Source organism: Oryctolagus cuniculus, chromosome 19 (genome assembly GCF_051225735.1).
Source record: "Oryctolagus cuniculus isolate XC-2025 breed Fujian yellow rabbit chromosome 19, ASM5122573v1, whole genome shotgun sequence".
Taxonomy (NCBI): domain Eukaryota; kingdom Metazoa; phylum Chordata; class Mammalia; order Lagomorpha; family Leporidae; genus Oryctolagus; species Oryctolagus cuniculus.
Window position 1 is genome coordinate 20869473 of NC_142885.1, and position 26339 is coordinate 20895811.

General features: G+C 51.2%; 3 pseudogenes; all 3 read left to right on the forward strand.

Annotated features, from left to right (window-relative positions):
• The first annotated feature begins 508 nt into the window (after positions 1–508).
• On the forward strand, positions 509–8919 carry LOC149120396 (potassium/sodium hyperpolarization-activated cyclic nucleotide-gated channel 2-like; annotated as a pseudogene).
• Positions 8920–9141: 222 nt separating this feature from the next.
• On the forward strand, positions 9142–10182 carry LOC149120397 (serine/threonine-protein kinase LMTK3 pseudogene; annotated as a pseudogene).
• LOC149120398 (serine/threonine-protein kinase LMTK3 pseudogene) lies at positions 9615–11740 on the forward strand (annotated as a pseudogene).
• Positions 11741–26339: the final 14599 nt, after the last annotated feature.

Here is a 26339-nt window from a genome sequence, read left to right on the forward strand (position 1 = left end):
TTCTCCCTGAACACTTTGTAACTCTCAGAATCTTCTAGAATCCAGGCACAGACATTCATGGATACTCTATCTTTTCAGTAGGCAAGAGATTTTAGAAAGGGAAGCAGTTCTCCTGCCCTGCACCTATTTTCACTGCACAAAAGTCAGTCATATCAAGTGTACAAGTTTAGTAACTGGAGGCCACTGGTGGGCTGCAGCCCAATTCCAAAAGAAAGACAATTATTTTTTTTGGAAACAGACAGCGTCCAAACTAAAATAATGCAGATACAGTAGCCTGTCAATAGAGTCCTTAATATTTTTCCTAATCCTTTTTATCCTTGGAGTTGGTGCTTTCTCATGTAAAGAACCTACAGAATCATAGACTTAATGCTGACTTAAGTTGGCTTTCCCAAATATCAAATATCAGGCATTATCTGTAGTTGAGGACCTTCATGAGTTTGAAGATCATGTCATTTTACATGGAGCCTTCTCTGTAAGGATAAGACAAAGGGATTTGTTCTTTGCTAAAATGTTCAGTGGTGTAGCAGTAGAAAGGGGGGTCTGCCACTGTAGCACAGTGAGCTAAGCTGCTGTCTGCAGTGCCTGCAACCCTATATGGGCTCTGGTTTGAGTCCCAACTGTACTGTTTCTGATCCAGCTCCCTGCTGAAGGCCTGGGAAAGCAATGGGAGATGGCACAAGTTCTTGTTCCACTGCACCCCCTTGGGACATCCAGAGGATGCTTCTGGCTCCTGAGTGGGGCCTGGCCTAGTCCTGGGTATTGCAGCCATTTGGGGAGTACATTGAATATCTGTCTCTCTCTCCCCCTCTCCTTCTCTCTCTCTCTCTCTCTCTCAAACTGCATTTCAAATAAATTTTAAAAAGTTCTTACTAGAAGAAAGATCACATAAGTTCCCTATCATCCTCTTTTTTTAAAAGATTTTTTTATTTTTTACTTGAGAGAGTTACACATAGGGTAGGCGGGGGGGGGGGGGATGTCTTCCATCCGCTGGGTCACTCCCCAATTGGCCACAATGGCCAGAACTGTGCCGATCTGAAGCCAGGAGCCAGGAGTCTCCTCCAGGTCTCCCACACTGGTGCAGGGGCCCAAGGACTTGGGCCATATTCTACTGCTTTCCTAGGCCATAGCAGAGAGCTGGATTGGAAGTGGAGCAGCTGGGACTAGAACCGGCGCCCATATGGGATGCCGGCACTTCAGGCCAGGGTAATAATCTGCTGTGCCACAGTGCTGGTCCTCAATTTCCCCTCGGCTGCCTCCGCGGGCCCAAGGCTGCGTAACCTTGGGCGTCCGACCCCGCGGCCTCAGTTTCCTCCGCCAGAGCACAGCGAGCGGGCAGGGGGTGCAGGCAGAGGCGGGGCGACCCCCCCCAACCTCGGCCCCACCATCGAGACTCCGCGCCCCTCCCTCGGGCTCAGGCCCGGGCCAGCGGTGACGGCGGCTGCTCCGCTCGCTGCTTGTGCCGCCTCGCTAAGGACGCGCGCAGGGGCGGCGGGCAGCCCGGGAGAGTCCAGAGTCTGGGCGAGACCCCTGCACCGCCTCCAGCGCCCCCCCCCCAAGCAGCAGCTGCCCGCGCCGCCCCCTTGACCCCGCACCCCCAGCGGAGCCCGCCCGGCCCGGGCCCACGGCCCCCAGGGCAGCGCATGAAGGCGGTTCACCCGCCCGGCTCTGTAGCCGGGACAGCTGGTGCGACGGCTCGGGCACCCCCGGCGTGGCTAGCGCGGCCAAGGGCAGCCCGCAAGGCTAGTGCGGGCGCGGCGACCCGCAGTACAGCCCCGCGGGGCCCTAGGGCCCGGCGCGCGGCCCCAAGGTGGTGTTCTCGTGCAGCGGGGCGACCGCAGGCGTGGGGCCAGCGGCGGAGGCGGGCAGCGAGGAGACAGGCCGGCCGGGGAACCGCGCAGCAGCCCGGCCAGCTTCATGTAGCGCCAACTGGGCGCGCTCCTGCAGCCGGGCGTCAACAAGTTCTCGCTGCGCATGTTCAGCAGCCAGATGGCGGTGGAGTGCGAGCAAGAGCGCATGAAGTCCGCGGGGGCCTGGATCATCCACCAGCCCGGCGACTTCAGCTAGCGCGCCGGCCGTCCTCGGGGGGCACCCTCTCCCCCTGTCACAGGACGCGGCGGCAGAGCCCGGGGCTGTGCGCTGGGGAGGAGTGGAGAGCAACCCGGCCTTCGAGCAGAAGGAAGGGCGGGCGGGCGGGCGGGGATGGGGTTAAGTGGGGCCCACGAGCCTGAGAGGGGGCGGGGCTCGGCGTCTCCGGGAGCCGCGGGAGCTGTGCAGGGTGAAGGTGGGCATGTAGCCACTGAGGCGTGAGCGGGTCGTGCGCGTCCAGGCACCGGGCAGGGTCCAGGGCCGGGCCGCTGTGGGTGGACTCCTCTCTCCCCGGGCGCCGGAGCGAGATGAACGTGAGCTGGGCCTCGGGCCCGGGGCTCCGGGGAACACGGGCCCAGTGGTGCAGGAGGCATGCACCGGGTGTGTCCGGGCTGCGTGCGCGTGCGGGGTGAGTGGGGCGCCTCTGGGGCCCTCCTGGCCTGCGCTCAGGGAGTGGGAGACTAAAGCACCGTGGACAGCGCCCAGGCCCGCCGTGCCCTCTGCCCTGGCAGTCCTCGCCCGAGCCTGGGCCCACAGAGCCCAGATTCTCCTGCTCCCGGAGGCCCCCTACCCAGGCCTGCAGAGCAGGGTCTGTGAGAACTTCTGGTTCCCGACCCCTCCCCACCCTCAGTGCTTGAGAACTGCAGACTCTGGGGTCCAGGGCCGTGGAACAAAGTCCGGTTCCCAGCGGTGCAGTCAGACCCCGCCAGCAGCATGAACTTGCCAACCCCTGTCTAGCTCGGGAAAGCTCAGGAGGGTCGGCTCAGTGGTCCCGTGTTTGATGCAAGACGGTCAGGAGCCATGGGCTTCCTGCTCTTGGCCCAGGCCCAGTGCCATCTGGTCACAGGGCTGCGTCTCCCCTCCAGTCCAGTTGCCTCCAGCATGACCGCCCCACCCCCAGCAGGACGCCTATGGGTGGGGAGCGGGTACAGGGCTGAGGCTGGGCACTGAGTCAGTGGTCCCTTCCTTGGGCAGTAAGAGGTCTTGGACTTTCTGCTGCTGGGGGCAGCTGTCCCCAGGGTGGGTGGGAGATGCTGTGGGTGGCGAGGGCTCTTCAACTGCTGTGACCAAGTGAGGGGCCAGACAGACAGATGAATCGTCCCTGGGGGCCGGGGGGGGGGGGCAACATGAGACCCAGTGGCCACATTATTTTATTATTTTTTTAAGATTAACCAATTAATTAATTTGAAAGGCAGAGTTACAGAGATAAAGGTCTTCCATCTGCTGGTTTACTCCCTAGTTGGCCAAAGCTGGGGCTGGATCAGGTTGAAGACAAGAGCTGCTTCCAGGTCTCCATGTGGATGCAGGGACCCAAGCACTTGGGCTACCCTCCACTGCTTTCCCAGGCCATAGCAGGGAGCTGTATCAGAAGTGGAGCAGCTGCGACTCAAACCAGTGCTCATGTGGGGCGCTGGCTCTGATTAGCCACATTTTAAAAAGGGACCTAAAAGTTTCCCAGCAAAGTCGCTGGGGCCTCAGGCCCTGCTGTGGTCACCATGTGCCCCCAGACTCTGGGATCCCAGAGAGACAGAGCCACACTGCGGGCACCCGGCTTAATTCAGAACATTGACTTCTGCCATGGTGTGGTAGGTGCACGGCAGGGCAGGGGCCCTCTCCAGGCCTGTGGGGAATGGGACAGACCCAGGGACAGGCAGTGGACAGCATGAGTGCCAGGGGCTGCTGGACCTGAGTGGGACCAAAGCAAACACTGAAGTTCATTCTCCTATGGACTTGGACAAGTACCTGTGTGTGCTCATGCATGTGTCTGTGTCTCATGTGTCCCTCTGTGTCTGTGTGTCCGTCTGTGTGGGGTGCTGGCCAGGGTCCTCTCCATGTCCCCTTCACGTTGTTCTTTCTTCCTCACGGGGCCCATCCCAGGCCGGTGCTGTCCCCTCCGCGAGCATGAAGTTTGCTTCCTGCCCCCGATTCCTCTTCAATAAACCGGCCTGAGCCCACCTAGGACCCTTGAGGACCCCTGCTTGCCAAGCTGGGGATGCTGTTGTTCTGGTTCCAGGGGCAGGAGGTCCTGGGCAGAGTTGGGCAGGTGGAAGGAGGGGTCCCAGGCAGAGGACACTCGAGGAGAAGGGAGCTTGGGCTAGATGGTATGGTGGCAGCTGCGCTGACTCTGAGGGTCCTGCTGGCCACTGGTGGGCCTCCTTCTGGATAGGGGAAGGTCCTGGCCCCAGCTCTGCCCACCCTGCAGCTCTGCATGGGCCTCTTCCAGTCCACAGCACATGTGTGCCATGCTGCTGAAAGACAGGGGGCGGGGGCCACATCCTCCAGTCCCCCACGGTGGCTGCTGGGTGGCCATGGCAGGGGTCAGTCACCAGCCTCTCCTAGGGAGTGTGGGAGGAGGGATCAGGGTGGCTGGGGGGCCCTCCTCCCCTGTTTCTTCCCCAACTCCCTGCTTGGGAAACTTGCCCTACTGTGACCTAGGGGTCCCTGCTCAGCTTCCTGCTGCCCAGCCTCTGACCCTCACCCCACATCCAGCCATCCCAGGGCACCTGAGCCGCAGCCCTGAGCCCCCCCACCCCTGCCTGTGGTGCCCCAGGATGGTCTCATCGCTGCTGCTGCCCTAGGCTTCTCTGGTCAGTGAGCGTCCCTGGCAGGGGAGCTGGCATCTCTGTCTCTTAATCTGTGACACCTGCTGTGCAGCCCCAGTTTAGAGCCTAATCCCTCTAATCCCTCCAGGATTTACTCCCTGATTCCTGGCTGCCTCCCGCTCCACTCCAACTTCACACCACGCGGGGAGGACCTGGTCTCCATGCTGGGGTCTCAGCAGGAGCTGAGGACCCCTGCGGCTGAGTAGCAGAGCTGAGAGCTGACCCCTCACGGCCTGATGCGCCTCAGTTTCCCCTCCGTCACCCGAGCTGGTGTCTGATCAGCCAGCTGCCATGGGGCCAGATGACCTTTGGGGTCAGGGAGCTCCCAAGGCCAGACGGTGACCCAGGGGTCTGAGCAGGAAAGTGGCTGGTCCAGGCTGCACATTGGGGGTGGAAGTGAGGGCTGGGTCTTCACATCATCGCAGGTGCTTCCCCATGGCCCTATCTCTGGGACCAGAAGCCTCTGCCCCCACCCCCACAGTGCCCAGGTCACTCGTGGGCAGTGGCCAGCCCGGGCCAGCCTGAGTTGGGCCCTGGCCAGCCTCTGGCTCTCGCGGACAGAGCTGCTATGCATGCCTGGGTATAAATTGCTTTTTAATGTTTTTCTCTTCCTTTTGGATGATTTCCTCAGGATCCGACCCCGAGGTAGATGCCAGGCACCACTTGGGCCGTGCTGGGGAGGGGCGGGGCCTGCGGGAGCTCTTGCCCGGGACAACATCTGGGCTTTCTCTGCCTGCATTGAGCTAGGGCGGTGGGTTCAGGCCCAGCCCTTCTCATGGTTGCCTGCTCAGCAACGGGACCGCTGCCCTGGGCGGACTCTGCCCCACCCCCAAGCTCCCATGAAGCTCCTCAGCCTCCCCATCAGTGCTACCATGAAGCCCCCGACCTTCTTCCCCCAACCCCAAATCCCGTGTGGAGCCCCTGACCCTCTCCACCCCCCCGGAGAGTCCCTGACCCCACCAGTGTTCCCGGAGAGTCCCTGACCCCCCAACCAGTGCTCCTGGAGAGTTCCTGACCCCCACTACCAGTGCTCCCGGAGAGTCCCAGACCCCCCACCAGTGCTCCCGGAGAGTCCCTGACCCCCACCACCAGTGTTTCCGGAGAGTCCCTGATCCCCCCACCAGTGCTCCCGGAGAGTCCCTGATCCCCCACCACCAGTGTTCCCATGAAGCTTCACACCCTGTGTCTCTCCCTCGATTCTAGGCCCGCAAACCACTGCGTGGTTTGAAAACGACTCGGTTGCCAACTTAGTCTGCTTTACTTAAAAACTATTTGACCTAAACGGAGAGGCTGACAGGTGTTCCCCAGAGGCTGGGACCTGCAGAGAGGGAGGATGCGGGCGTCCCAGGCTCCTCGCAACAGGACCAGCAGCTTGGGGCAGGGCATGGAAGGCAGGGCCGCTGGGAGCGGGCCCTGGAAGTAGGTGGGGCCACTGGGGCGGGCTTTGGAGGGGTGGGGCTGGGGCGGGGCCTAACCTGAGTGTGTCCCTGGCTTCCTGGCGTTCGGGCCCAGTGGGGGAAGCCGGACCGGCAGGACTTGGACCTCGGACGCTGGGAGCCTTCTGCCCTCCTGGGTGCCCGGTGGGCGTCTTTTTATGTGGGAAAGACTGACACTGCACACTGGCCCAGAGCCGTGGGGCTGTAACTACACCGAGACGGGCTGGGTGGGAGGGGGCGGTTGCGATGGAGGCGAGGGTCCCTTGGTGCCGGACATGGGAGCTTGCAGGGAGCCAGGTGGCCAGACCAGCAGGCTGCAGCGGGGGAGCGGGGGCCGGCACAGAGGGCTGGCAGCCTGGCCGGCGCTGGGCCAAGATGGTTCTCTGGAGACGTCTCCCTGTGCAAGTGAAGCCTTTCGTGCAAGGGCTCCCGCGGGCCCAGGTGTGCTGGCCTCCAACAGCGGGTGTTCAGTGTATGGCCCCCCAGCAAGAGGCGTGGGAGAGGAGCAGCCTGGGCTGCAGGTGGAGCTCAGACCCATGGTGCTCCTCCTCCTCTTGCGGCCCTGTCTCCTTGCTGTTTGGAAGCGGGTAGCTTTTTTCTTTTTAATTTCTCAGGCTTTGTTTTTTAAAAAGTTTTACCTATTTTCACTTTATTGAAAGGCAGAGAAAGGGAGACCACCTCATCCCTTGGTTCACTCCTGAAATGCCCCCAACAGCCAGCCCCGTGCCACACGCCCGCCCCGTGGATTTTTTTTTTAAAGATTTATTTATTTGAAAGTTACACACAGAGAGAAGGAGAAGCAGAGAGAGAGAGAGGTCTTCCATCCACTGGTTCACTCCCCAGTTGACCACAATGGCCAGAGCTGTCTCAATCCAAAGCCAGGAACCTGAAGCTTCTTCAAGGTCTCCCATGTGGGTGCTGGGACCCAAGGACTTGGGCCATCTTCTACTGCTATCCCAGGCCATAGCAGAGAGCTGGATCAGAAGTGGAGCAGCCAGGATTCGAACCGGTGTCCATATGGGATGTTGGCACTGCAGGCGGTGGCTTTACCCACTATGCCACAGCACCAGCCCCTTCATGGCCTGTCTTGATTACTCGGGGCCCCAGTGGGAAGGACGTGGTCAGGGTGCGGTGAGGCACTGGAGCAGAGCAGGATGGCAGACATGGGGCCTGTGACACAGCCGTGGGTTCCTTGACCTGGGCAGGACACTCGTGTGAACAGAACGTGGCCCGTGAACCTGTGCAGAAACTGAAAACCCAAAGCTGTGGAGGCGGAGCTCCAGGAGGAGTTTAGGCAGATGATGCTGGGGGGCAGGACCCAGGAGGGGCTGGCTGGCTGCCAGGCACACACTCCTCCCATGCTCACTGTCCACTGTATTGTTGGCAGACACTGGGGCCCCTGGGGTTGAACCCTGAACCCCAAGCCACCAGCCGGAGGGAAGCTTCTCCCAGCCAGGCAGCCTGTCATGTGCTGTCCCTTGTGAGCACGTCCCTGGTACGCAGGCTCCTGTCCTGGCCTCATGCCCAGTGCTCCAGGATGCTGTCAGCAGAGTGACCGCCCCGGCTCTGGGAGGACACTTGGTGTCCTCCCTGGGGGACTGATGGTGTTTTCCCCATTGCCAACAGGCCTGTGCTCATCCCTGCCAGGTGCTTTCTCCCAGCCTGCCATCTGCCCGGGGAGGTGGGGCCTCTTCTGCCCCCAGGTGGAGTCCTGGGGTTGACCTTGGGCTGTAGGGACACTGCCCATCGTTCCTGTCCCTGCGGCTGCCGGAGCCAATGCCAGACCTTGCCAAGTCCCATGGGCCTCAGCCTCTCACCTCTCTCCACACCTTGGACTGGCACCCTTGGCCCTGGCTCCAGACGGGCTGGGTCCATCTGCACCAGCGCCATCTGAGCCAGTGCCCAGGGCCCTCCCCACCCCCACTCCTGGGGGCAGCTCTCCTTCAGACCTTGTGATACTCTGTGTGCACTGAGTGCCCTTGGCCTTGGTGAGGTCCAGAGGTGGTTAGCGCTGTGGTGGGGGGGGGTTCAGCTCCCACCCTTGATGTTTTGCTGGGGTGGTCAGCACCGGCAGGGGAGCAGAGGCCCCGCCTTGGTGAGGTCCAGACGTGGTCAGTACTGCGGGGACGGGGGACTCCCCATCCTTGGTTGTCCAGGCACGCAGGCCCGGGCCTTCCTCCACAGGTTCTATGGGACTTCACCATGCTGCTGCTCATGGTGGGCAACCTGATCAACATCCCCAGGGCATCACCTTCTTCAGGAGGAGACCACTGCCCCCTGGATCAGCTTCAATGTGGTCTCTGACACCTTCTTCCTACTGGACCTGGTGCTCAACTTCCACACGGGCATCGTGGTGGAGGACAACACGGAGATCATCTTGGACCCTGAAAAGATCAAGCGCAGGTACTTGCGCACGTGGTTCTTGATGGTCTTCGTGTCCTCCATCCCCGTGGACTACATCTTCCTCATCGTGGAGAAGGGCATCGACTCTGAGGTCTGCAAGATGGCGTGCGCCCTGCGCATCATGAGTTTCACCAAGATCCTCAGCCTGCTGCACCTGCTGTGGCTGTCATGGCTACATCCACCAGTGGGAGGAGGTGTGGGGCGGGGCCTCGGGGCGTGGCCTTGCAGCACCAGTGGGAGGAGGGGCTGGGCGGGGCCTCGTGGTGGTGGGGCGTGTACTCAAACCAGTGGAAAGAGGTTTGCGGCAGGGTCTGTGCAGCACCAGTGGGAGGTGTGGGGAGGGGCCTTGGGTGGAGCCTCGTGAAGGCGGGGCCTGTGCCCTCACCAGGTGAGGAGGTGAGGGGCGGGGCCTATGCACGCACTAGTGGGAGGTGGGGGCGGGGCCTGGGCACACACCAGTGGGAGGAGGTGAGGGTGGGGCTCTGATCAGGCAGGGGCTATGAGGGGCACACTGGCAGGGGTGGGAAGGAGGCAGTGGTGGCCCCAGCTGCAGAGGCAGGCTTCTGGCTGTAGGGATGGAGCCATGAGGGCCCCCAGCCAGGGTCTTGACCTTGATGAGGACCAGGGTGAGGCAGGGCTAGGGTGTTGGGGAAGCTGAGGTTAGAAGGGGAACCAGGGACAGTCCCCTCGTCCTGTAGTCCCGCCTCCAGCCCTGGATCCAAAGGGACCCCACTCCCACCATGCCTTGCAGGGCTGGGAGTCAAGGGCACCAGGGTAGCCTGGGAGGTGGCGGGGCGGGACCGCATGTGAGGCCTGCGGCGCCCTGGCACCTCTCGTCCAGTTCCTGCTTCGGGATGATGGCTTCCCCGGGGCTGATCCCAATGAAGTGCTCAGGATCGCTGAGAGCAGCCGCGGCCTGAACCTCCAGTGCTGTGGGAGATGGCCCGGCGGGGGGCGGGCTGGGGCGGGGCGGCGCAGCGCCACCTGGCAGCCCGCGTCCACGCCCCCGGGCCCCCATGCCAACCCTTCCTATCCCGTCTACAAGGCGCTGTCCACACCCAGCGTGCTGCCCGTCATCAGTGCCCGCAGCCCCTCAGTGAGCAGCGAGTACTACATTCGCCTGTAGGAGCGCGGCTCCCACCCGGAGCCCCTCTTCCCCAATGATTGGGACCCTCTGGACCCAGGCGTGCCTGCCCCTCAGGCCCCTCCCGTGGTCCCCCAGCTAGTGTCCGAGACTTGGCCTCCCCTTTCTTCCGGTGCCTCGGCCCTTCCCGGCCCAGTCCTCTGCATCAGGCAGCTTCCTGCTGAGCAGCTGAGTTCCCAGGGGCTGGGGCGCGGGGGAGACGCTGGCGGGAGACCTTGCCGAGGTGCTGGGGGAGTGAGGAGGAGGAGGGCAGCTCTCCCGCGAGGACAGCAGCACCCTTGGGGGGAAGCCTCAGCCGCGAGGGCCCCTGCCGTGCCCCTGTGCAGCCACAAGGGGGCCTCCTGCTCCTGCCTGCCGCTGGAGCCTCATTAAGTTGTGGGCGGTTGGCCATTGGCAGTTGGAGGGGACACCCTGCTGTTGGCTGTCCCCACCCCCTACCGAGGACGACTCCTCCCTGCGGGCAGAACAGGGCTCCCTGGCCAACCTCCCCCAGCCTCGAGGGCCCGTGTCGTGCCCCCTATGCAGCCACAAGGGGGCCTGCTCCTGCCTGCTGTTGGAGCCTCATTAAGTTGTGGGCGGTTAGCCCTTGGCAGTTGGAGGGGGCACCCTGCAGTTGGCTGTCCCCACCCCCTACCGAGGACGACGACTCCCTGCGGGCAGAACAGCGCTCCCTGGCCGACCTCCCCCAGCCCTCCTGTGTTTCTGGACCTCCTCATGAAAGCAGCAGCCCCCAGTACCCCGAGCGGGGGCCACCTCCGGCTCCTCGACCCCCCTCCGCCCCCGCCGCCGCCGCTACCACCTCCCCAGGCACCCGCGGACCTGGCTGCGTCCTCCGACTACCCGCTGCCTCCCACCATGGCCAGTCCCAGCTCAGGCCCGTCCTTTCGGGTTCCCAAGCCAGGGGACAGCGGCTATGAGACCGAGACCCTTTTCTTCCCCTGAGGGAGTCTTCCTAGGTGAGGGGCGGCCGAGGAGGAGGAAGGGGCCCCTCTGCCATGGGCTCCCCCGAGCCACCCGACCCAGGAGCGCCCCGGCCGCCCGCAGACCCGGGTCCCTTCCCGCTCGTGGGGTCCCAGAAGAAGCTGACCTTCGTAGTTCAAGTGAGCACAGAGCAGCTGCTGATGTCCCTGCGGGAGGACTTGACAAGGAACTTGCTAGGGGACAAGGGGCGGACACCCCGGGAGGCAGGACCCAGGAAGGCCGGGAGAGGCCCCGGGAACAGAGAGAAAGCCCCGGGGCCTGAACATGGACCTGCCAGCCCTGGGCAGCGGGAAGAGAGCCCCAAGCCTGAGGCTTCCCGTGAACGGGGCGACAGCGCTAGAGAGCGGGGCACAGAGAGTCCCCGAAGAGGGGAAGGAGGCGGCGGCGAATGGGGACCCAGGGTCCCCCTACACAGAAAACACTGGAGAATAGGGAGCTGACGCCCCCAAGGAGGGAGGAGAAAGCGTCAGAGAATGGGGGCCCGAGACTGCCCAGGAGCGAAGAAGCCACCAGAGACTAGGGCGCGGGGAGCCCCAGGACCTGGCAGAAGATGGAGAATAGGGACCAGATTCGGAGCTCTCGCCAGAGAGAGCCCCCACAGCAGGCATGGCGGCTTCACCCCAGAGCAGCACGGGGACGGCCCTGGCCCCCTTGGCCCAGCCACCAGGAATGGGACGCTGAAGCCGGGACCTAGAGGAGGGCCCACGAGACTGGGGGGAGGGGCGCCGAGAGCTCCCGGGGCCGGGAGGCTGGACCTCGAGAGTGGGAGCTGGGCCCCAGTGGGCACGGGGACGGTGTGGACGCAAAGGTCGGATGAGTAGGTAGAGAGCAGGAGGCCTCCGCAGCGGCAGCAGCCGCGGTCCCCAGAAGCACAGCTGAGGAGGCCGGAGCCAGCGCCCCCTAGAGCCAGGCCAGAGGTGGTGTCAGAGGGAGAGCCCGGATCCCAGACAGCAAGGCCTGGACAGTGCACCCAGTGGAGACGGGACCCCTCCCAAGCCTCAGAGGAAGGGCCCCCGGGATGCCATGGTCCGGCAGGGGGAAGCATGGATACTTGGACTTGGGACCCCCACAGCGGAACAGCCAGCAGATCAAAGGTGAGGAGGCCTGGAGTAGTTCAGGTGGTGGCCCTCGTTTTGGGTGGAGGGGGGAGCAGAGCCTGGAGGCCGGGCAGGCCGGGCATGGCAGACCCAAAAGCCACAACTACCCTGGCTCAGTCCTGCTCTAGCTCTGCCGCCTGGGGCCCATGTTCTTCCTGTTGCATGCCTCAGTTTCTCCATCTGCTGGGACAGATGGCCAGGACAGTGCCTCTCTCCCAGGGCTGTGGTTAAAGGAGATGAACTAGAGCATGCAAAGCCCACCTGCTTCAGCCACTGCCACTCCCACATGTCAGGGGCTGCAGCTCAGCTGCCCACAGGGGCCAGACAGCATAGGGACAAGGACGGGGCCAGCTCGGCTCCAGAGAAACCGCCCAGTCCCGAGGGGCAGCTCCTTCTCAGGAAGCCCACCTCCGCTCTTTCCCCCTTTTAAGCCAGAGTGCTGTTTGTTTTCCCCATGGCTGCAGCCAACTCAGAGGCAGCACATCCTGGGCCTTGTGGGCCTCTGGGGGAAACTGTAGGGGGCTCAGGTGTCTGCCCACTGCGCCAGCCTCGAGGTGGGAGTGGGGAGTGTGCCAGGCACTGAGCTGCCAGCTCCGTCAGCCCTGGTGAGCTGGGGCACAGCAGTGCCTTCCCTGGAAAGGCAGTTGTGCTAAGGACGCAGGAGAGTTTCGCCCCTGGGGGACTGTGTCAGAGGAGACAGAGGCCCCCATCAGGAGGTGAACATGGGGGAGGTGGCCCCCAGAATCCCTGGGAGGCGATGGCGGTTCCTGTCTGTCCTGGGGACGCCTGGGCTCTCCTCTCCAGGTGAGCCTGTGGCTGGAGGGTGAGAGCCAGGAAGGGGCTGGGCACAGGCCTCTGTCTCCTCTGCACCTTCACCAGGCCGCAGTGGGCAGCGTGGGGCCAGCTGTGTTGTCAAAAGCTGGAGCAGCTGCAGACCTGGGTGGGCAGAGGCTGGTGCTGGCCTATTTTTTCCTACTGGGTGAACTCCTATGCATTCTCCGAGACCTTACCCACAGTTCCATTCCCTGGGAGGCCTTCCTGATTTCTAAGGGCCGTCACCCCAACTTTTCTCTGGGGTCCCCCAAGCCCCTGTTGCTCCTCCTGTATGGCACCCCCAGGACCCCAACACCCTGAGGTGGTCATCAGGAAAGGTGGACAGAAGCCATACACAACCCAGGGGAGGGCGTCCAGGTGTCGGGTCAAGGGCACTGAGTTGGGCACCAACAAGGTGCATCTGCCAAGGAGCAGAAGGTCAGGAGTGAGGGGACAGTGACCTGCTCTGCATCCATGCTCCCCCCCCCAACCTGGAACCTCATCTTGTCCCCATCTTGCCCCCACAGGCCCGCAGTTCATTTATGCACTGATGGAGGACTGAGTAGCCCTGTTCATTGGCAGTGAGGACACAGGTGGATCTGATTGGCCAGGGACACTTGGCAAGTGAGTAGGGTGGGCTTGGGATTTGAAGCCGGGTTTCCTCCTGTGGGGACCTGAGACCAGGGGCTGCTAGGACAGGGGAGGGGCCTACAGACCGTTGGACAGCCCAGCTTTGGCATCTGAGAGCCAGTGTCACACTGTGGGCACCATTCATCCATTAACTTCACAGGCACTGACTGAGCCCTCCCAGGAGTTCAGCTCCATCTCTGTCTCCCTGCCACAGTGAGAGGGTCTGGGGGCTTCAGAAGCCCCCAGCTGGTGGAGAAGCAGGGCTTGCCCTAGGAAAGCAAGTTCCTGGCAGGTGCATGGGTTCAGAGGTGAGAGGAATGGGGGGATGACGCCTGTGGCCAAAGAGAGGTACAGGACACAGAGACTGAGGGCCCCTGGACAGAGCGCTGGCTGCTGCTGGGAGCTGTAGCTAGGGAGTGGGGGCTGGGGGCTTACTGGAACACAGCCAGACCTGGGGGCCTGCCTCAGTCTCTGTGGTTCAAAGGGCTCACTGTATCTGTCCCCTAGCAGCCAAGCTCTTGCGGCTCTCACTGGCACTGCCACCGCTTGTGCTCATGCAGTTCCCAGGCCTGGGCTGCGGTAGCCCCCATGGCAGGTCACAAATGCCAGGGCAGCTTGCAGGGAGGCCAGCGGGGTGGGGTCCTCAGGGCCAGCAGAGGACAGGGAGGATGAGGACAAGGACTAGGAGGGGGACACAGTGGCAGTGACAGTGGGTGTGGTGCAGGGCCGCATGGCCCTGGGACATCGTGGGCAGCCCTGTTGCCTGTGGTGGTGAGCAGTGCCGTTGTGGACAGGGCCTGCCAATGCAGGGGCTGCTCAAGTCTCTGCGTGCAGCCAATGAGCCCGAGGACAGGGCTCTGGTGGGGAAGTGCAAGATGGTCTCCTTCCATGGGGACCTGACCTTCTGCCTCTTCCACCAGGTGGGGAACCTGAAAAGCAGGGGATTGAATTTCAAGTGAGGTTATTGTACTTTTTTCATCCTTTAGCAGTAAATACTGAAACATCTACAAAATAAATGATATAGTATGTCATACTTGCTTTCAAATACTACTTTTTAAAAAAAACTATTTTACAGGTAGAGCTATAGACAGTGAGAGAGAGAGAGAGAGAGAGAGAGACAAAGAGATAGGCTTCCTTCCATTGGTTCACTCCCCAAATGGCCACCATGGCTGGCGCTGCGCTGATCCGAAGCCAGGAGCCAGGTGCTTCCTCCTGGTCTCCCATGCAGGTGCAGGGGCCCAAGCACTTGGGCCATCCTCCACTGCCCTCCCAGGCCACAGCAGAGTGCTGGACTGGAAAAGGAGCAGCTGGGACTAGAAGCTGGTGCTCATATGGGATGCCGGTGCTGCAGGTGGAGGATTAACCAAGTGAGCCACGGTGCCAGCCCCTCAAATACTTCTAGGATAACAGGGATTGGCAGTTAAAACCATGGCAAAATAATGAAAGTTATTTTCTTAATAACTGATGAGAAAAAAACAGTTTGGTAGAATAAAAAGGCAGGGCCGGTGCCGTGGCTCACTAGGGTAATCCTCTGCCTGCGGCGCTGGCACTCCAGTTTCTAGTCCCGGTTGGGGCACCGGTTCTGTCCCGGTTGCTCCTCTTCCAGTCCAGCTTTCTGCTGTAGCCCAGGAAGTCAATGGAGGATGGCCCAAGTGCTTGGGCCCTGCACCCGCATGGGAGACCAGGAGGAAGCACCTGGCTCCTGGCTTCAGATCAGTGCAGAGCGCCGGCTGTTGCAGCCATTTGGGGGGCTGAACCAATGGAAGGAAGACCTTTCTCTGTCTCTATCTCTCTCTGTCTAACTCTGCCTGTCAAAAATGAAGAAGGAGAAGGAGAAGACATAGGACTGGAATATTATAAAAAATACAAATAGTCATTAAACATGAAAAACTGTTCATGAATCCAGTGTTCAAATTCCTCAGTAATAAAAATAATGAAAATAATTGGAGTTGTTTGATGAATACCAGTCATGTTTTATTTGATTATCCCTACTACTATCATTTTTTCATTTCTTTATATTTAAATAAAGCACATATATGTCTTTATAAAATGTGTGATTCCATAATGAAAAAAATTGCAGACTCCAAGATGTCTGAATGGGGAAAAGATGGCTGCTTTTGACTACAGGAAAATAGCAGAAGAAAAGCAGAGGCAGTGCATCCCCAGGGACTAGTTGCGGTGAAAACTCTACAGAAGGAAGAGGGATACAGAGGTAGTGGGGAAGGTGCAGACCTGTAGCAATGAGTGGGGACACCTCCCATGACTCCCGCAGCCAGGGACTGGAGGAGGTGCCAGCTTCGGAAATCGCAGTGTGAAGAGAGTGCGCAGCCTAGGCCATTGGTGATTTTGTATGGGGAAGAGCTTTGCAGACCACACTGAGTCTGGAATGGAGCCCTAACAGAGGGCATCTTATCCACCTAATCCAGTGAAAGAAAAGGCATTTATTTCTTCAAGCTCCTGACAAAGGTGCCTGGCACTGGTGGGCAGAAGGTGCCCTCTTGACACCAGTAGAGGTGGTGCTTGCTTTTGTGCAGGGGATTTTGTGAGGGAAAAATTCACATTACCCACTGACTTTCACTTGAAGGGTTAAACTAGAGACCAGGCAACCACATAGGACTGTGAGGTGCCCCCTTCCTGTCCACATATCACAGGTTCCAAGACTCAAAATCCCAAGGCAGAGCACCCATGAGCAGCTGGCTCTGAGAACCTCTTTGCTCTCTCTTTGGACAGGACAGACATGCAGGTCAGCACCCCGTAGCTGTGACTGTGGGAATACTGTGACTGCATGATAGGGCACAGGGTGTATCTGGGTCTCTGGGCAAACACTGTGTCTGGCATCAGAGGCTCAGAGGTCCCTGATGGCGTGGGCTGGGTCACTGCCAAAGGTTCCTTGCTTACACTGAGTACCACACAGATCCGTTATGCAATTCATGTGCCAGCATGGATGGGTGTTGTACCCATTGTGGGATCACCCCAGTCATTGATCACCTTGGAATAATAGAGGAGGTGAGACTGAGATTACACCAACAGGCATGATGACCATCTGCCCTGCTGACATGCCCATCTTGGGTGTCATCCTGGATTCTCACCATACCTTGAGCTCTCACCAGAGTTCACTGGCCACACCTAGCAGATGCCTCTGGTATTCACTTAAAGAACAGACACTCAACTTAGTCACAGAGACATAGTTCAAGTATAAAGTCCATCAGAGGAGAAAAACAACAAGTATATTGATAAATCTGAAAATAATGCAGAAACACAAGAAGCAAGAATAAGGAAGACAATATGACTTTCCCAAAAGAACACAGCAACACTTCAAATAAAAATCTGAAGACAAAGAGATTGATGAAATGCCTGAAAAGGAATTCAGGAGAGTGATGATGTGGGAAACAAATTCATGAGTTAAAGAAATCCATACATGACAGGGAAACTTTTCCTGTAAGATTGAAGAGAAATGAAACAAATATTAGAAATGAAGAAGTCAATAAATCAAATAAACTACAATGGAAATTCTTTTTTTTTTTTTTTTTTTTTTTGGACAGGCAGAGTTAGAGAGACCAAGAGAAAGGTCTTCCTTCCATTGGTTCTCTCCCCAAATGGCGACTATGGCCGGCATGCTGCACTGATCCAAAGCCAGGAGCCAGGTGCTTCCCCCAGGTCTCCCATGCGGCTGCAGGGCCCAAGCACTTGGGCCACCCTCCACTGCCTTCCTGGGCCACAGCAGAGAGCTGGACTGGAAGAGGAGCAACCGGGACTGAATCCAGCACCCCAACCGGGACTAAAACCAGGAGTGCTGGTGCCGCAGGCAGAGGATTAGCCTAGTAAGCCGTGGAGCCAGCCACAATGGAAATTCTTATCAACAGACTTGGTTAGCAGAAGGATGAATATCTGTGCTAGGGCAAAAATCTTTGGAAATGGTAAGACCAAATAAAAAATAAATTAGAAAAATTAAAAACAGCATTGGAGATTTATTGGATAATATGAAACAACCCAACAATTGAGTCTTTGTGAATATGTAGAAAGAGAGAATGGATTAGAAGGGCTATTCAGTGAAATAATAACAGAAAACTTTCCTAATTTGGAGAAAGAAAGGGAATCCAAGTATGGGATGTACATAGAACTCTTAAGAGACGTGATCAGAAAAGATCTTCACCATGACATATTGTAGTCAACTTTCTTTTTTAATTTACTTTTATTTTTTAACTTTATTTAATAAATATAAATATTAATATAATATTAATATAAAATTTAATAAATATAAACTTTATTTAATATAAATTTTGAAAGTACAATTTTGGATTATAACAGCTTTCCCCTTATAATAAGATTTCCTCATTATTGGTGGGGATGTAAACTAATACAGCCACTGTCAAAGACAGTATATCTCACAAATATGAAAATAAGTCTACCATATGACCCAGCCAACCCATGCCTGAGAATTTACCAAACAAAATGAAAACAGCATATGCAAGAGTTATCTGTACTCCCATGTTTACTGTAGATAAATTCAAATATCTAAGATATCGAATCAATGGATGTATCAATGTATCAATGGATGATGGGATAAACGGTGGTATATATTTAGTATGGGCTAGTACTCAGCTATAAAAAGAATTAAATCCTGTCTTTTGCAGCAAAATGGATAAAACTGGACACCCTTATACTTCATGAAATAAGCCAGTCCTCCAAAGACAAATACCATATGTTTTCCCTGATCTGTGATCATTAATATAGTACCAAAAATTTACATTGACATTGTAAGGTTCAATGATTGTTTAGAGCCCTTATCTCTGCTGTTGAAGAATTGTTTTTTATCTTATTACAATTTTTGAAGTCTTTATTTTCTGTAGGATTAAAATAAACTGAAAGTTGATTAAAAGAATGAATAAGAAAGGAAGGAGAATGGAGGGTGGGTGTGTGGGTGGGGGGGAGTATGGGGTAGCTATGCTCCTAAATCTGTATATATAAACTACATAAAATGTTTTCACATTAAAAATTTAAAAAAAAATTAGAAAAATAAAAAATAGAAAAAGAAAATTGTAAATTTACACATGTTATAGTAATGAATTTTGATATTATTATCAGTTCTAGGTGACATAATTCTTGTGGAATGAGTTTATGACAATGCAGCATTATTACCAGGAAGAGAGCAATGTAAAAGTCCCTTCATGCATAGACAGAGATGCTGTGAAAAAAACTTTATATAACATTGTGGGTTTTTTTGAGCTTTATTTGAGAAAGGATATTCTTTTTGAAATTTTATTGAAGGTATACAAATGTCTTGCATTTCATATATTCAGATTTAGGAAGTTAGTGATTTTCCCCACCCTACCCTCCTCCTATACATACTTCTATACTTCTTCCTCCTTTCTCTCCTATTTCCATTCTTAATTTTTAGAAAGATGTATTTTAAGTTTACTTTATAAGATTAATCCTAAGGTAAATAAAGAGTTCAGCAAATAACCTTGATCATAGCATTACATGTTTCCCCCACTTCACTAACATAGTTATAGAGTGTACCCTTTACTTCCATTTTTATTGGCTGGTAATATTGGACATGATTTATGTCTAGTCTTATATTTTGCAATTTTTTATTCTCTTTGCCTATGTTACCATTCTAAACACAATTCATGTCCTATCTGTGCCTTTTCCTCCACCCTTTCCTTCTTATCCTTTTAATAGATCAGACATGAATAGCACACGCTCTCTCTCCCTCTCCCTCTCTCCTTCTTAGATCAAATAAATAAATAATGTTTTCAATAGAAAGTATTTTAAATGGCACTAACTGTGACACTGGAAGCATTCCCTTTCCATTTCAGAGTGACAGGGTTTGAGTCCCAGCTCTGCTCCTGATTCCAGCTTCATGCTGGTAGTGTGCATCCTGTGAGGCAGCAGGTGATGGCTAAAGTACTTGTGTCCCTGCCACCTACATGGAATTCTGGATTGAGTTATTGGCTCCTCACTTCAGCCTGGCCAAGCCCCTAGCTGTTTCAAGTATCTGGGGAGTGGACCACTGTTTGGGAGCTCTCCACTGTGTTCCTCTGCCTCACAAATGAATAAAATAAATATATAAATATATTTTTTAATGCATAGTTTTTTCTAGTTCTGATGCTTGAATATTTGATTAATTGAATCACTTTAATATTTTAGAAATCATTTGCTTAAAAACTTTGACATGATCTAAGTAACACAATACTCACACACTATAAGTGGAACTTACATGCATTTTGGTGTATGAATGGGTTCTATAATTATAATCTCACTCTATTGCACACTATTAGAAGAGAAACTTGAGGAATGAAATTTGTGTTTCTGCACAGAGAATGACTTGTGACTTGGCAGCACTCAGGGCCAGGAAAGGTTCACATAGCTGGGCTTGGCCATGGGGGAAGTGTTTACAAATGGCACATGGAAGCACAGTACAGATCAAGCTCATTAGGCTAAGGGTAAGCATCCACCTCATTCTGATATTCTGAGCATGGTTGGTGTGTAGTTGCTAGTGATTGCCTGAAACTGACCCGCTATCAAAAATGAATTCCTAAATTAGGTTTTACTTTGTTTACTAACTAAGTGTGGTTGAGGTGTGAAGGTCTAGAAACAGCCTTGACCAATTTAAGGTAAGGGTATATTTTCCATAAAACAATCAAAACTCCATGCTGCTTGCCTCTCTGTGTGCAACAGGCTGCTTGACCATGGAGTGTCACTCATCCCCAACCAACCTAAGGACCACCATTAATCTATACTCTCTGCCCAGAGATTAGCCATTTTTGGTTTTCTGGCTATCAAAACCATATAGTATGCATTATTTTGTGTTTAATTTCTTTCTGTAATCTTAATCATTTTGAGATCTCTTCTTGAAACATATCACCATTTAAGTAATTTTGATTATTAAAGAGTTTTCTATTATAAAGAAATATCACACTTTTTCCAGTCATTGGTAGATACTTGGATTATTTTCACATATAGCTCTGTGATAAGGGCTGTGGTGAGCCTTTATGTGGATCCACGTTTTCATGTATTTTGGGTATATAAGTGAGATTTTAATTACTGGATCATATGCTAATTCTCCTTTTAAATATTTATTTCTTTATTTGCAAGGCAGAAAATGAAAGAAACAGAGACATAGGCATACAGAGAAAGCTCACATTCCCTGGTTTATTCCCCAAATACCTAAAATAGTCATGACTGGGCCAGATTGAAGCCAGCATCTGGAAACTCAACCCAGGTCTCCCAACTGGGTGGCAGGAAACCAACTAATTGAACCATCATCTTCTGTCTCTCAGGAGTGCACTAGCAGGAAGCCAGGATTAAGAACTGAGACAGAACTATAAAGCAATATACTCCAATGTGGGGTGTAGGTGTCTCAGATTAGCATCTTAGCTGCTGTACCAAATGCCAACCCCTACATATGATAATTCTGTTATGACATTTTGAAAAGCTGCCAGGTTGCTTTTAGAGTGGCTGCACTATTTTATTACTCTCTATCAGCAACATTCAATGATTCCATATTCTCCATTCCCTTGAATTGTTTTTCACTGTTGTTAGAAGCATTGTTCAGCTTGTGTAGTGTTATTTCTTAAATTTTTATTTACTGTTTTACTCCTTTATTTACTGTTCTCAAATTGCCAGTAATGTTGGGCCGGCACCACAGCTCAATAGGCTAATCCTCCACCTAGCGGCACTGGCACACCGGGTTCTAGTCCCAATCGGGGCGCCGGATTCTGTCCCGGTTGCCCCTCTTCCAAGCCAGCTCTCTGCTATGGCCGGGGAGTGCAGTGGAGGATGGCCTAAGTGCTTGGGCCCCGCACCCACATGGGAGACCAGGAGAAGCACCTGGCTCCTGCCATTGGATCGGCGTGGTGTGCTGGCTGCAGCACGCTGGCCGCGGTGGCCATTGGAGGGTGAACCAATGGCAAAAGGAAGACCTTTCTCTCTGTCTCTCTCTCTCACTGTCCACTCTGCCTGTAAAAAAAAATTACCAGTAATGTTGAAAATATTTCACACAATTAGTGAAAATTTTTGTATGTTAGTGCAACATGTCAATTCAAATCAGTACTAATTTCAAATTTGTCTTCTATGTGGTGGAGTTCATTATGAAATCAGCATCGCTTTTTAAAATTTTTTTCCTGAGATATGCACTCATTCTGTTGTTATTTTGGATGCTATCATACGCCTTTTATAAAGAGATTTATTTATTTGAAAGGTAGAGTTGTCGCTCCCCCTCTTCATGGAGGAACGACACTGGACCCTGCGCTGTTCTTTCGTCTGCTCAGCCCTTCCCGGGTTTGCTGCTGGTTCTTCCCGGGTTGGCTACCGACCCTTCCACCTCCGTGGAAGGGTGGTTCCCCCTGCCACTTTCCCCACTTCCGCGGGGGAGCGGCCTACCACCAGCCGGCTCTCTCGGGGGCTGCACAGGTGTTCCTTCAGATAGATGTTCCTCTTAGATGTTCCTGGTGCATGTTGTCTCTCTCCTCCTTTATAGTCCTCTTCCATCAATCCCAACTCTGCTACCCACACGCTGAGTACACTGCTCTCCTGCAATCAGGAGCAGGTCCTGCTGTTTATTGGTTGAACTGGAGGCAGCTGTGTAGAAGCTGTTTCCTCCTCTCCCAGCGCCATATTGTGGGAGAGCAGATGCATAAAATAAGTCTTAATTCCAGTAACTTAGTCTAGTCCGAGTTGCTCCCCACATAGAGTGACAATATTAAGAAAAGGAAGAGGAGGAGAAGGAGCGGGAGGAGAGAGAATAAAAAAGAGAAAGAAACCTTCTAACTTCTGGTGTTCTCTCTAGTTACCTGCAACAGTTGGCGATGGGCCAGGCCAACGTCAGGAGGTGGAAGTCCATCTGTGTCTCCTATGTGGTTGATAGGAAGCAAACTACTTGGATCATCATCTCCTGCGTCCGAGGTATGTTAGCTGGAACCTGGATCAGAAATATGGTAGCACTTAATACTATATACTTCAGCATGAGATGTAGGAATCCCAAGAAGCAGCTTAGTCCCCTGAAATATGCCTATCTCAGGATGGTATCACATTCTTAAGTACTGTTCCAGAATGTTCATTAGTAGCTTATAGAAATATTATTGACTGCTATATATATTGATATCATTCACTGCAAGTTTACTGAACTTATTAATTCAAGTGGATTTTTAGTGAATTCTTTAGTAGTTCTTTTATAGGATTATGTATTTTACATGAAAATCAAGTTTTACTCTTTGGCTTGCAGTCATGAGTCCTTTTTCTCACTTTTATCACATGCTTTTTTTTTTTTAAACCAAACACCTCCAGTGTGACATTTTAAAAAGTGTCCAATAAAATATTTTCATCTTGCGCTGAATCATCTAGGGAAATATTTAGTCTTTCACCATTTACATTAAATATGGAGTTTGCTGCAGGTTTCCCATAGGTGCTTATTTAAAAATATTTGTTTTTACATTTATGAGGCAGAGTGACACAGGGAGAGATAGAGCGACAGAGAAAAAGACAGTTACACACAGAGCTATCTTCTAAATGCTGGTTTACATGGCAAATGCTTTTAACAGCCAGAGTATGGTAAGAACAGGAGTTAGGAGCTGAGAACTCAATCCAGATCTCAGGCATGGGTGTCAGGAACTGAACTGTTGGACCCATCACCACTGTTTCCCAGGGACTGTGTTAGGACGGAGGAGATAGGAGATAGAACCAGAACTTGAACCCAGGCACTGTGATATGGGATCTGGGATTCCTAAAAAGTATGTTAAACTCTGAGATAAATTACTGCCCCATACAGGTGCTCTTTATCAACTTGTGTAAGTTATCTTCAATCCTTTGTTTATGGTTTTAATCATAAATGGTGGTAGGCTTAGCCAGATGCTTAAGATGATCACATATTAATTTCCATTAACTTTATATTCATTGTTTTTCACATATTAAGCAAGTTATGTACAAGAGTAGTCCAAATGTTCATGGAAAATTCATTAAAAAAAGTTCATTCTGTTGCAAAATGCTCTCAAATTCATGGCTAGATTTTTCTTATTATGTGCTTTCCATGAGCTTTTGAAGATCCCTCATGTTTGCAATTTCATAATATTTTGTATGAAGATTTTAATGAATTAGCATCTTCTCTCATATACTATAGATGAATTAATATATTTTTCTTTAATCAAGTTTGATAATTTTTTGTCATTATTGACTTTTTCTTAATTTGTACTATTCCTTATTCTTAATTTCCATGAAAGTTGATGTAGTAAAGATAAAGTGAAAGGAGACATTGAGTAATCTATTAATACACTGTTTCTGTTTACTCAGATGTAGGAAGGAGAAAAGCACTGCACTATGTGCTTCCCCTGACTGACTTATGAGACAAATGCAAGATTGTACATATGTAAACTGATAAAGTCTGCCCTTTGACTTTGTGTTTTATCAAGATGACAGACTGAGGTTACATTCTCTTTTGAGTCAAAATTTATATAATGCAACTTGAATCAGAAAAACACAAAAAATTATAAATGAAGAACAGTGTGAACATATGATAATTTGGTGAATCAGAGTTCTTATTACTAATTTGTCTCATATTATATATCATTTGCATGCATAGCCAATATTGGCTTCTGGCTAAAGCCTGGCCCAGCCCAAGCTGTTGTAGGCACTTAAAGAATTAACCAGGAGATGGAATATACACTCTCTCTGTCTCTCTGCCTCTCTCCCTCTCTCTCTCTCTCTTTTTCTCTCTCTATAATTTTCTTGTCACTCTTCCATTCAGCTAAATAATAAATAAGTTTAGGAAATGTTAGTAACATTTTATAAATATATGGGGCTTCAATGAAAAGCAGATGAAGAAGTACATTTAAAATTATAATAAGCACCATCAAAACTATCACAAATCAATTTTTGATATATAATAAGGATAAATATAATGAAAATTAAATAACTTTATTGGAAAAATCAGCAGGTTAGTAAGATATGAACATAGACAACATTTTAGCCAGTAAACAGAATGAATGCCATTTATAAATAGTAAGAAGACATTTTGAAAATTTCAACATTTTAGGATCCAATAATGTTAAGAAAATATTAATCTACAAATTCTATATTTTCTCAACTGTGAAGTGACAGAACTACCAATTAAAATGTTATCAGTAAGTCATGCAGAAAAATTCATGATTTATTTAAATCATCTTATTTAACCATTGTATCAAATGAAACATGCAAAGAAATTATTTTTGAGGAATCAGAAAAGTCATAGGTAGGAATTTGATGATTATATGAAAATAATGTATGCAGGTAACTAACTCAGCTAGTAACTTCTAAAAATTATATTTTTATGAAAAATTAATTATGACTATATTCTCATATTAATCACTCTTATAAAAATTTTGATCCATAAATGTGTAGAAAACATAAAATTATCCATAAAACATTAAAAAATAAGCAAATCCAGAAATCATTATTAATGGATTTGTACATTATTCTTTCATGAAATGTTCCATAATGAGAAACCTGGTATGTCTTTTAAGACTCTTTTGTCTGCCACAAACAATTTATGTAAAATGTTATACTCCTGTGCATTTGGTATATGCATGCATATGATAAAATATATGCCACGTGTTCCTAAAACATTTCAAATATAATAACTACATGTACTCAAGAAGTTCCAAACATCCTTAAAATGTCCAAGAGAGTCAAAAGGAAAATTGAAGAATTTCCCAAGATCAAACATAAATCAACAGAGAGAGGAGAAATCAAACTGAGAGGCAAGTGCTATCCTAGGGACACTGGCTGAACACTTAACTTTCCCTCTGGCCAACTGGATGAAGCAAGGCAGTATGAAAACTGGAGATTTCCAAGGATCAAAGTATACCAAATATGAAAACCAAATTGGAAGTAATGGAGCATACATAGAAATAAGCCACAAGAATGAAGGTTCACAGAAATTATATATCAAAATTATGTTTCAAATATTTAATTAATTAAACAGAAAATGAAAAAAAATTGAACTAGTGTTGAGAATTAGAAATAATAAGATGAGGGAACTGCAAATTTGATTAGCCATATTTATAAAAGAGCCAAATGAAATGTAAACATTTGAAAAAATATGTAATAAAGTAAGCAAAATAAAGTAAACACAGAATTTAGACATTCAGCTCAGGTGATGAGAGTGATTAACTGGAGGATCGACCTGCCAAAATATATCACAGGGTGATATTGCAGTAGGAAATATAAACTTGGTTATATATAGGGTGAAACTAGAATGAGAATGAATAAAACACATTTATTTGTATCTTTAGATTTAGAAAATTGATACAATTATGAGATATAATAACCCAATAAAATAATTTATAAATACCAAACACGGCAATCAGACATAAAGCATTGATTTAGCATTTCATTGCATTAAAATAGAGATAAATAAATAGAAACATTCAAACAGAAATAAGTGTTACACTGCATAACCAGGTAGAAATAAAATTAGAGAAGAGAAAAAAAGAAATACAACCTAAAAAAGTGACAGAACAATCTACACAGCCCTTGTATAATCCAAGAAAGATAGATACCAAAAATTATCATTGCAGACAGAAATGGATATCCAGTTTACATTTTAATACTTACCCATTTTTAACTAAAAAAAGTAAAATAAAAATATTTTTCAAAGTAAGTCATGAAAGATTTGATTGCCATCAGATATGTCTAAAGCATATGTCTTCTTTAAGAACAAAGAAAAGTTTTCCTATCTGATTTTCTGAAATCAGAATGAATAAACAAGAAACTTGTAAATGCATGGAAATCTTAAATCATGCTGGATGTTGAAGTAAAGAAATGTAAATTCTAGACAAAATATGAATCAAAGCATTTAGATATAAGAAAAGTATAATTCTACGCAATTGAATTCATCAGATAGGAACCTGTTGTAGTAGAATAATTTATTTGTTCTCAGATACAGCTATTGCAAGACAGTCATTGTTAAAATTATTTATTTTTACTTAATGTCAGAGAGAAGAGAGATGGATAGATAGATGATAGATAGATGGATAGATGATAAATATATAGGTAATCATAAGTTTGCTGCTTCATTGCTGATGTGCACAACCAGGGTTGGGCCAGGCCAAAACCAAGATCGTAGATCTCCAGATGTCACTCTGATGTTGTGGGTGACAGGAACCCAAGTACT